Raw genomic sequence first — 12,980 nt, forward strand, 5'->3', positions numbered from 1 at the left:
GATTTAAGACAGGTGCAAATAGACAAGGGATGGAAGAGTGTGGGCATGTTTGCCTAACAGCTAGTGGTGTCATTTGGCTTTGAGGTTTCAGACAGATAGTATTTCTAAAAGCAAACTCACTGAAACTGGTTTGGCTCAGTGGATAAGAGTGTCGGCCTGCGGACTGAGAGGTCCCAGGTTCGATTCCGGACAAAGGCATGTATATTGGTTGCGGGCACATCCCCAGTGGGGGGTGTGCAGGAGGCAGCTGGTCGGTGATGTTCCTCTCTCATTGATGTTTCTAGCTCTCTGTCACTCTCCCTTCCTCTCTATAAAAAAATCAATGAAACATATTAAAAAAAATAAAAGTGATCTCAACAACACCTACCATGGCCCATGCTCTTCTCCCCTCTGAAGCTGTGGCTGGTACCTATGTAGCCACTGGAACACAGAGTAAAAGACAGCGCCAGATCGCTGAGGCTAGGCCATAAAAGGAGTTGCAGTTCTTGCCCCACGCGAGTGGAAACACCTGTGCGTAGAGCCCAGGCCCCGCGTGAGGAGCCTGAGCCTGCCGAGCCTGCCATGGTGTGAGGAAGCTGCCCACGGGGAACAGCCACACACAGGTGCTCTGGAGCGCAGTCCGGTCCTCCTCCCGCCCACTCAGATAACTCCAGCCTCCTGATACGAGGGCACCCCAGCTCCAACTCTTCCTGGGTGACACCCCAGACATTGTGGATGAAAGGTAAGCCGTCCCTCTGTGCCCTCCTGACTCCTGACCCACAGAATTCGTGGGCAGGTTAAATGATGGCTGTTTTATATACTGAGGTCAGGGTGCTTTGTTCCATGGGTTCTGAGAAAGTGGGAGGAAGAAGAGTGTGGAAAAGCTGCATGGCCCAGGTTCTTCTATGATCGAAGCCAGGTTCAATCACTCAGAACTGCTGAGTGGGCAATGCCCATAGATGTCCAAAATGGATAAATTCAGAAATGAAGGCAGAGGGGTGTCTGTTATCTGAATGTTCATTATGCTGGTCTCTATTGTTATGAGGTTGTATAATTCAAAATTATATGAATATTGATCAAATTAGTTTCCACTAAAACAGCCTCACTTCCTGATACTTGCAGTCAACAACCTCCCCTCCCCCCCCCCTCACACCCCATCACTCTAACTCAGTCAACTGCAAATCTGAAATAAGACGTAGGGAATGAGGCCCGTTGACAACAGGGAAGGGAAAACCTGACGGGGTAAAAGGGTAACTGCTGCTGCACAGTGTGGTCACAGAGAGGAAGTGGGTTCGAATTACACAAAATAAAGAGAAGTCCTTGGGAACATCTATGAAGTCTTCGAAGGCTCTTTGTGAGAGTGAGCATTCCATGAACTGTGGAAGTCACACAGGAAGCGAAGGATGTTGCATCCTGCTGCTGTACAATTTTGTCTGAAAATTACTCCCCAGACCCTTTAAATGCTTGATTTATTTTTTTACTCTTTCCAAGAATTAGTGGCCATTATGTTTTATTAAATAAAAATACATTTATTTTTATAATTTCAGTTTCAGTTTTCAAGATAATCTCCTAATTGCTATTTAGTGTGAAATTTTGATCTCAGTTTTAAATGGATTCCCTGTAAGTGGCTTTTTCCGGTGCTAATTGTCCTTGGATTGTGAGGAACTCCGGTCTAAGCACATGATTGAAAGGGATGATTGTACCCAACCATTTACCACAGAAAGCATTGAGAGAGTGGATACCTTGGTGGAATGAGGTAGAGACAAAGAGTTTTATTTTTGATTGTATACATTTCTCTACTGTTCAAACTTATTCCATTGTATTTTTATTTTGCTAAAGACATACAATTTTCAAAATTTGATTTTTTTCTGATTTGATAAAAATATCTCAGTGACGTAATTGGTAAGAATGGGCATGATAGGAGGTCTAATGTGGGTCCCTGGATATGAGTTTGTGGCAGACACCGCTGTCACCCCATCCTCATCCCCTCAGTACTTACTGTTCCTGCTCTGAACTTGCCCACAGCTTCCTACGCAGGCACCTGTGGCTCAGCCCGAGGCTGTCTCTGGCTGCTGAGCCCATGCTTAGCAAAGCCCGAGTGCCGGGGAGTTGGCACTCTGCGAGCACCAACAGTGCCTCAGTCATAATGGAGGGAGCCACGCTCTACAGCGTCCCCAAAGGTCCCCAGCAAGAGGGAGCCTTGGTTGCCCACAGTGGTGTTCCACTTATTAACATCCTCTCTTGGCTCTCCTCCCCCCTCCACTACTAGTGCTTCCTCCCAAGCTAACTTCTTGCACTTGAATCCTTGTCTCAGAATCTGCTTTGGGGTACCCAACCGAAGACATAAGTTCTAGTGTGTGCCCAGGGAAGATTAACTGCCTTTCTCCCTTGAGCAGGGAAAGTGGATGAGGAAGTTCTGAGGAGGTGAGCACTTTGGGGGGAGACAGTGGAGAGAAGAAACCTTCCAGGAGCTAGGTGCACTCCTCAGGCAGAGGGCTGGCACAATGTTCCCCTGACCCCTCACTCCTTTGTTTGGGTAAGGATAGTAGGATGACCACACCAGGAGGGAAGGACCAGAGGTTGGCCCCTTTCATTCTTCCCATCCTTGAGAAGGTCTGAGGTCACTGCTGCTGGTAGCATTTCTGAACGCAGAAGCCTGCACTGGGAGACCTGGGTCTGGATGCAATGCTAGGTGTGTAGTTTACATCTCCAAATTGAGAATCCACAGCAGGACTGAGAACAGGTTACACACCCACACTCACCTTCCAGATCTGGTTCTGTTCCTAGGTTTCAAATGTTGCTCGTCTTCTTACAAAAGCCCATCTCAAACAAGTGCAAAAGGATCAACATGGAAGCCCAGCTGCTCCGACCCTGTTGTCCTGAGGGAGCAACAGGATTTTAGAAACGAATAGACTGACCTTGTTTGCGACTGCTTTGAGCAATACAGTGCAGTGGAAGGCTCTCGGTGCTGGTTCTGGACCCCGTCCTTAAAGGACTGCAAGCTCCCACTTCCTTTCTTTTGGAACTCTCTCTCTGAGTGTTCTGAGGACCTAGCTTAATCTATCCCCTGTTCCTGATCCATAAAAGTATGACATCTTTATAAAATGGTTGTGTAAGCCACTAAGTTTTTCAATAGATAACCAAAATCAGTGTGATGAATCAGAGCCATGGCATTTAGAATTCACTCATTAATATTCTGTGTAGCAAGAAATAAATTTAGAACTATAATTTCCTTAAATACATATATATTTTTTTTATCATTGTACCCCCACTTAAAAATCTATAGACTTCCAATCATGTAATGAATTAAAATAAAAATTCTCAATTCCTTGTGCGGTAGATTAATTATATTAATGGTCCAAATTTTCATGCTTCCAGGGCCCATGACCTTTGGTACCTCCTCCCACAATGACTCTGCACTTACCCACATGTTATAGGATGGATTATGTCTCATCAAATTCATATGTTAAAGAATTTGGATGAGACACAACTAACTACAAATACCTTGGAATTTAATCACATTCTGTATTTGGAGAAAGGACCTTAAAATGGGTAAATTAAAATGAGGCCATTAGGGTGGGGTCTAGTCCAATATGACTGGTGTCCTTATAAAAAGGGGAAATTAGGCCACAGACACGCATTGAGGAATGACCATGGAGAAGACAGTCATCTATAAGCCAAAGGCTTCAGAAGAAATCAACCATGGCAGCACCTTGGTCTTGGACTTCCAGATCCAGAAATATGAGGAAATACATTTCTACTGTTTAAGCTACCATCTGTGATGCTTATTATGCTAATCCTTGAAAACAAATATGCCATTTGTCTTGCTCTCGCCAATGGGATGGTAGTAATCAAACAGAAGACTGAAAAAATGCACTTAAATGTCTGCTTCTTCTCTTTTGACTCCTGCCACTACTAAGACAACATACTCAAGCTATACCCCCCGGAAGAATGCGAGGGACTCATGGAAAAGAGCCAAGAACCAGGAGCTCCCAGCTGAGGCCAACTTGGACCAACCAGCCCACAGCCAACCTGCCGTCTGACCACAGATGCATGAGCCAGTTCAGCTAAATCAGCCATGTCTGCTCAGATCAGTAGAACCACCCAGATGACCCAATCATTTGTGAAAAATGATAAATGGGTGGTGTTTGAAGCCACAGATTTGGGGTGGTTTGTTATGCAGCTTAATTGTAGCCACAGCTAACTGATATTCCCCATTCAAAGCCCTCCACAGTCCGCTTGGTGTTACCTCCTTCACCTCTCAAATAAGCTCTATGATCACAACAAAATAAAAAATTAAAGTGAAATCTCTGTCTCATGTGTGCTTTTATACCTCTATCCATTGCTGACATGGTCCCTTCTCTGGCACCCAACTGTCACCCCTGCCTTGGCTCCCAGAAACATTCTACTTAGTTTTCAAGCCTATATCTGATCTCTCCCAGGAATCCCTAATCTTCTGCATTCTATAATTCTAAATTGCCATAAATTTAGTGCCTTAAAACAACACTAATTTATTCTCTCTCAGTTTTGAAGGTCAGAAGTCTAAACTGAAAACTCCTTAATTTAATATTTCTGTAAAGTCCTCTCTGTCATACAAGCTAACATAATCACAGGCTTTGGGGGTTAGGACATGGATATATTTGGGGGCATTATTCAGCCTATCTATCTATCCTGCTAGATAATGTTATTCAGACCACTCTCTGAATGTTCTCTAAATCTGAAAAAAAAAAAAATGTCCAATGCTGTACTTGATAAAAGACTGAGAAGATGCTTAGAAGTCTGTATCCACTATTAGTGAACTTCATAAGAAAATATTTTGTCCATTATTCATTTTCAAATCCATAGCACTTAGCATAGACCCTAGCACAGGGTAGGAGTTCAGAGAAGATATCTAGATATTTAACACACATGCAACCCCCAGTCCCCTGTGTGCAATCTATAATAATAAAAGATTATTATTAGACCAGATGTCATTCCAGACCTCCTTTCGGACAAAGCCAGGGCTGGAGGGAAGCCTGGGTCCCAGGTGCCAGAGGGAAGCACAGGCTGGCAGCTGGGGAAGGAAGGCCTACTCTTGCACGTATTTCACGCATCGGGCCTCTAGTTGTATATAAGAAGTATATCTGTATGTCTTTGTAAATAGATGTACATAAACATACAATTGTGCATAATTTAAAAAATACATTTTTATTGATTTCAGAGAGGAAAGGAGAGGGAGAGAAATAGGAACAACAATGATGAGAAAGATCATTGATTGGCTGCCTCCTAAACACCCTACTGAGGATCAATCCCACAACCTAGGCATGTGCCCTGACCAGGAATTGGTGCTGTGACCTCCTGGTTCATAGGTTGATGCTCAACCACTGAGCCATGCCAGCTGGGCTCTGCATAATTTTTGAGTGAGTAGGAAAAACTTGTATTGAATAAATTATATTGATTTATTTAATCACCAAGTGAGATAAAAAAGACTATTTCCTAAGGCACATATTTCATATTTCCTACATTTCCTACATTTTCCATCTTCCAGTGACTCAGACCACACAACCACACACAGTGGGTTCTCACACACTCTTTCTACAGCATCCCAGGGGAGGAAATGAAAGCTTTAATCCTCTTCATGGGAAGGGTGGGCGCTAAAGCCCAAGGCAGCTGAAAGACTGGAGGAGTTGCGGAGGTGTGAGAAAAATGCAGGTGGCTGGCTTCCTCGGCCAGCACTTGCCCCCCGGATGGCAATGACGAGTGCTCAGTATTGCATCCAGGTGTATATCATTACCACTCCTCCTTTGCATCACAGCTTTGGGAGGAATTATTCTGATGACTGGACATCGTCCATGCTTGGTCTCCATTCCAAGAGAGAGGAAGAATGAAAAAAAAATGTTCTCTGCTTTGCAGTTAGATGGGAAAATTGTGTGTGTGCGTGTGTGTGTGTGTGTGTGTGTGTGTGTGTGTGTGTGATATCCAAACAAAGAAAAGGGGCAGTGCTCTAAACTTAGCAGGGGCTGTGGATAGAGTGATTTTCCTTAGAAAGAGCTCTGGGTGGATAGATATCAAATGACATGAAATAATGGGGTTAATCAAGAGCATGGATGAACCAGAGGAAAAAAAAATGAAAATGTTCAAAATTATGTTTACATTTATAAAGACAAAAGTTAAATTAAGGTTTAAAAAAATTGAATGAAAAACCATGCCTTTTAGCGTGAGCGCTAGTCTTAGGCACACTATTGGAAGAATAATATGATTTCTAATCTTAGGTCTGGAACAAACATTTCAAGAAGCAGAGCAGTTTCAGTTGACAGAGAACAGAGCTAACTAAAGGAATGTGTTGCGAACAATGATTTGTTTTGTTTTGTTGCTTCACCAAAGACCAGTCCCTTCTTTACCAGTGGAAACGGAGTCACTGCTGCCTTTGAATCCAATTAGACCACAGATCCCAGAACTCTTGGCATCAGTCTTGGTGATAGTATTTTGGAGTTGACACCAGAAGCAAAGGAAACAAAGGCAAAAATAAATACGTGGAACTACATCAAGCTAAAAAGCATCAGCACAGCAATGGAAATCATCAACAAAATAAAAATGCAACCCAAGGGATGGGAGAATATATTTGCAAATTATAAAGACACAAGACACCAGTGTCTAAAATATATAAAGAACTCATACTCATGGTGGTGCTCTGGACTGAACCAATGGACTTCCTTTTCTTCCAGCTGCTGCTTAGCTGGAAGGAGGGAGGCGAGTGAGGCTGGGGATTTGGAAAAGGAGGGAGGCGAGTGAGGCTGGGGATTTGTTCTCCTGGATCCCTGGCCTTGGACGGCTGTGCCCTTAGACAGATCACAGCTCCTCTCCATTGTCAGCCTCTCCATGACTTTAACCTTCTGGTCCTGAAGTACTTTGCCTTCCTCCTTGAGTCCCAAACGTTGAGTCCCAATGACAGTAGTGAAGGATTGCATTATTCCTGATGGTTCCCCCACATAACTGTATATTGTCCTTTCATTTAATATTTCTTGCATGTCAAGTCTTTCCTGTTGGAACCCTGGCAGAGACAGGACCTATGAAAAGTTGTAATTAATTAGGCATGGCATTAATGACCTAGTTCTAAGAGGACTGAGGAGGGATGGCTAATATTTGGCACATTTTCACGCTTCAGTGTGTGCAATCTTGATATTACACTTGCTCTGGTTTCTTACAAACCTTGTGATCCTGTACAGGCAGGCAGAGCTTTGAAGACAGCTGCAGAAGAGACAGATCAGCATTGACTGTCCTAATTAGGGCTCAGCATTCGTTCCCTGCATCACTCCCAGATCATCCCTGATGCATAATGCAATGAAAGGTATTTCCAGGACACTTAAAACGCTCTTTCCTCGCATGCAGGCTGGCTAACAAAGAGCCCGGGGATATTCTCAGGGAGGGCACAGAGTCCTAGTGTTCAGGGATTAGGGCTAAATTACAGCCACACTTACATTGGCAGACGAGTCTGAGAGAGGATCAGGTCAGCAGGAATTTAGCGTCAGGGAGTGACCTTCCCTCACCTGCTGGACAAGCTGAGCGCCTGGCTCTCTGAAGTCTGCACAGGCTGGATTCCACTGGTGGATGGTGAGCTCCCGAGGGCCAAGTTTTAATGGAATAATTCTGTAGTTGACTGAACTGTGTAGACTCTCAACTAGCATGGCTGTAGGGAGCTCAGGAGGCCCTCTCTCCATCCCCTGCCTCCAGTGGGCTTCCAGCCACGCAGCAGGTTCCCCAGTGTGAGGGAGGAGCTCATCCACTCACTGCCTCTCTCTCATCGATGGCCATTTAATTGCAGGTGAAGCTCATTTTATTGGACACAAATAACAATGAGACCTTTATGGTAACTCTTTTTACATCAAAAGGCATTCAGACCTTCCCTGGCATCTTTCTCTTTCTGGACTGAATTGTTTCAGTTTCTTAAAAATCTCCAGGTCTCAAGCTCAATAGGGTGTGAGGAAACTGGCTGGAGACATTTGGATTTATACTGTACCTGGATTAGAGACAGTGTTTCCTGGACTCATCCTGTTTTTACAGAGCAGCATGTTGGAGAACAAAAATTACTTCGAAGCTGGTCATTGATATTGAGGGGTCTTCTTGAAGGTCACTTACTCCCCTTAAGTAGTGTTAGGGGAGATAGGCAGCAAAAAAGGGATGCATTGAAGAGAGATCTTTTAATCCAACAAGGGTTATGGCTTTTTGCAAGTGAGACAGAACTGGTGGCATCAAATCATGCATGTAGGTAAAGGGGACTGGGTCACTGTGCAGTCCCCAAGCATAGGCTGGTTCATTTGTCTTCCCCCAAAAAGAGAGGAGTTAGGTCCGAAAGAATGAAGTATATTTTTTTCAGATGTGTACCAGCTAACCCCTTGAGTAATTTGGAACAGAAAATAGCAAAGAAAAAAAAAATTAACTGAGCTGATTCAGGGGCTCTGAGCAACCAGCAGCCAAATCACCCTAGAGTCCTAAGGGGAATGGTGAAGAAAGCCCACCCATTGGTTTTCTGACTCCTGGTGAAGTTGAGAGCTTGAAAATCACCTGAGTGGGTGTGGCAAATGCTCTCTGCCAAGCAGGTAGCATTTATGGGCCTAGTGGTGGAGAGGAGGGCATCAGGATAAGATTCTGTCCAGAGCAGACCCTTCAGGACCCCACTCACCCTGTGCACGATCCTTAAGTGAAAAGACATACTGAATTGTGGTCTGCATCTATTCTGAAGTAGAAATGGTTTATTTATTAACAGCAGGCTCTGGGGTTACATCTTAGTTCCGGATAAAGCTCTGGGCAGAAGGTGAAGCTCTAAAGGTCTAGTGTCTGCTGAAACCAAGGCCTTTACTCTGCAAAAGAAGGGTTGATTTTTTTTGGAGGAGAGAGGCACTCTTAAACAGGAGGGCCAGAGAGAAAAAGGAGAGAAAGGAGGAGGGGAGAGGAGTTAGCAAGATAGGATCAATTGAGGGGCCAGGGTCTGCAAGGGTGGGACAGTCAAGAGGTATTTTAGCCAAAACCGGTTTGGCTCAGTGGATAGAGCGTCAGCCTGCGGACTGAAAGGTCCCGGGTTCGATTCCGGTCAAGGGCATGTACCTTGGTTGCAAGCACATCCCCAGTGGGGGTGTGCAAGAGGCAGCTGGTCGGTGATTCTCTCTCATCGATGTTTCTAACTCTCTGTCCCTCTCTCTTCTTCTCTGTAAGAAATCAATAAAATATATTTTTTTTTTAAAAAAAGAGGTATTTTAGGAATGCCACCACCCAAAGCATGAGTTGTACCAGCTGGTTGTGCATGGAACACATCACACCTCTAAGGAGAGCAATGCAACTGTGCAGGTAGGAATATTTGAACTTGAATACTTATGGGTATCCACCAGATGTCAGTAAAGTGTCTCATTCTAACAAGATAAGTGTACTGAAGGCAATTTTCCAACTGATGAAAGTATCTCGAGGAAGGGGTGCTTTAAAAGAATCCACACACAAAAATAGTATGTGCTGGCAGAGGCCTGATTTTTGGCCTTCTTCCACTTACTATTTAAAATATCTTCTTCTTATACTTCTCCAAAAAGAGAAAGGGAGGAAAATGCTCCCAAATTTTCTACCCGCTAGGAAGCCATCATGTCTAAACTCTACAACAAAATAACCGAACCGAATTGAACACAACTTTATTGTACTCAGATGTATTTGATTCATTTTAAGAGCGCTTTCTTAACCCATCATGCTTCACTCTGGTTTTTATAGTGTGTATTCTGTAATTATTTAGGCTCATATCTGCTTCTCCTAGAGGCGTTTAGAATTTATATTTTTACTTAATATAAATAATTTTTAGATCAATAATTTATATTTTTATTTAAATTATGCATGCATGTAGTTGAAAGTTACTATTAGGCTTGTAATGAAAACCGGCAGTCACCCCACTTTAATTTCCCACCCCACTTCATACCTCGGTTATACCACTTCCACCTCTTTTACCACAAACAGTCATATGTCTAAATAATTTGCTTCAGTGCCTACTTTTTGATTTGTTTGGTGTTTTCATTGCCTTCTTATTCCAGTGGTTGAGTATATTAGTCAGGCTAAATTATGCTAGCTGCTAAAATAAATAACCTTTCCATTATGCTAGCTTAACACAAGAAAGCTTTACTTCTTTCCCAATGTAGTTCCTCAGGAGAAGTAAAAGGTTGTTTCCCGCACCTTCAGGAGCTTGAGCTCCTTCCATTTTTTTTTAAAATTTATTTTTATTTAAAAAAATATATATTTTATTGAGTTTTTATAGAGAGGAAGAGAGAGAGGGATAGAAAGCTAGAAACATCGATGAGAGAGGAACATCGATCAGCTGCCTCTTGCACACCCCCTTCTGGAGATGTGCCTGCAACCAAGATATATGCCCTTGACCGGAATCGAACCTGGGACCTTTCAGTCTGCAGGCCGACGCTTTATCCACTGAGCCAAACCGGTTTCATCTCCTTCCAATTTTTGATGCCACCATCTTCAACATGTGGCCTCCACGTTGTCTTCTGAATAGGAAGACAGAACAGAAGATTACAGGTGGGGCATGTGGCCAGTGAGGTGCGAAGGTCAGGAGAGTGCGGTGTTGGAGAAGCAAAGGGAAGGGAGTTAGCACTTCAGAGGATGTGATAATCTGTGCCAGGTAAGGAAGGGAGGGAGCTGACCGCTGGAGTTAGCAATGTGGATGTCATTGGTAGCCACGCTAAGATGCCAAGATTGTGGGGTGGAAAATTTGAGTGGAGTGAGCCTTAAAAGGGAGAGAAATTGGAATTAAGTAGCATATAATAAGATGGCCTTGCAGCCCTACATTTGTTGATGCTTATTTAATCCTGACAACTTCTCTCTGAGAATTACTGTCCCCATTTTACAGGTAAAGAAACAGAGGCACAGAGAAATCCACTGACTTACTGAGATCAGATAGAAGGGAGAGGCAGCATTTAATTCCAGAGCTCCTAGCTCCTAACTTCTGTACTAACTCTGGGAGCCTTTATTTTCCTGTCTTACAAATGGGAACATGATTGTGTACTTTGCAGAGTTATGCTGAGAATTAAATGAGATAATGTATATAAAGTACTTGGCATATCACAGGAATTCAGTAAGAGTTTTGTTAGTATTTAAAGTTGTTTTTTTCTCTTATTTTTTGTTAACAAGAAGTACAACGATGTTGATATTATTTAAACCATTTGTTATGATGCATAGGTGGGCAAAAGTAAATTTGCAGTTGTTCCTATAGAAAATACATGCAGGTTATAATCATAATTATTATAATCATAATAATATAGGAACAAACTCTCTGTTTCATGTATTTGCAATAGGTCTTTTTGTCTTTTTCTCTTGATTGTAAAAGAAATAACACACTCACTGTAAAAAATAAACCTACTTTTGTCTACCCCTGAAGTCTTAAAAATCCACACCCATGTTGGTGGCTACATTCATCACACGAATGTACAATAATTTATCTAACTATCCCGGTGTTATTAGAAGTGTTTGATATTTTATAGAATACTATGCTGAAAAACCTTGTATATGTATTTCTCCACATCTCAAATTATTTTTTAGGCTAGGTTCTCAGAAATGAAAATACTGGGTAGAAGACATGAAATGTGATGAGCATTATAACAGCTAACTTGTTGTGCACATCCTTAATTATTATGTACAGCAGTTCTGTGAAGTGCAATCGCTGTTCTCGGAATATGCTTGTTTTGTTTTATATACCTGTGCTTTTAAAACAAGAATAGGTCTTTTTGTCTTTTTCTCTTGATTGTAAAAGAAATAACACACTCATTGTAAAAAATATTCAGACACAGAAAAGCATAAGGGAGAGGGTAAAAGCCACCTGTCTTTCCATAATTCCCCTTGACATTTTGGATTCTGTGCCTACATACCAAAATATGTGCACCCAAATGGGAGAGGGCATGCACACCTACACTTAGTTAGAAAAATGGGATCCACACTATATACTAGTAAGCTAGATTACATACTGATACTGTAAGAAATGATATGAAGAGATGGCACACCTACAGAAATGGGCATGAAACGTAAGTGTATGGCTGGATGAATGTTAATAAATAAACACCCAGATCAAGAAATAGAAAAAAAGGTGGAGCTCTTCATGAGGCTGAATGGCACCCTTACCCAGGTGCCATGCTCTGTCATTCCAATTTTAGTCTGTGCTCCTGAAAGGAACACTTCAAGTGTATCAAGGATTTCTTTCCATGATAATAAAGAAACTATATTTCATTGTATATGTCATTGATTGTTAGTGTCCCATTGTTTTATGTACTGCTGAGAAAGACAGACAAAATTCTGCCAATTGAACTATAGCACAACACCTGTGTTCTAACCAGTTTCCTTTTTTAAAAAAATTGAGATATAATTGACATATTACTTTAAAATATATTATTATTGATTTCAGAGAGGGGGGGGGGGGAGAGAGAGAGAGAGAAACATCATTGAGGAGAGAGAATCATTGATTGGTTCTTTTCCTTCATGCCCCACACAGAGGTAGAGCCTGAAACGTGGGCATGGGCGCTGACCAGGAACTGAACTGTGACCTCCTGGTTCATAGGTTGATGCTGAACCACTGAGTACTAAAATGGGCTTTAAAAAAAATTTTTTTTTGTATTTCTTTTAGAAATAGATTTGAGAGAGAGAAAGAGAGAGAGATTGTTTTGTTTGGTTGCCTCTGGGACACACCTGGACTGAGGATCAAACCCACAATTTGGGTATGTGCCCTGACCAGGAATCAAACCACCGACCTTCCCAAGATTCCACACTCTGTTCCACACTTCCATGTCTCTGGATCCACTCCATTCATCACTTTATTTTGTTACTTAGATTTCTGTGGCTTAGTTTCACTGTTTACAGAAACAGTTTGGCGGGCCTTTAGGCGAATCCCATAGGGTTCCGTTAGCGCTCTTGGGCTGAATCGCCCCTGTGCTTGGGCGTCTTGTTGGCGCTTGCAGTGGGTACCAAGAGGGAACGGGCACCTCGCTGCTTTACTGCTG

This window comes from Pipistrellus hanaki, assembly GCF_964339955.1.
Source record: "Pipistrellus hanaki genome assembly, chromosome: 11".
NCBI classification, from domain to species: Eukaryota; Metazoa; Chordata; class Mammalia; order Chiroptera; family Vespertilionidae; genus Pipistrellus; species Pipistrellus hanaki.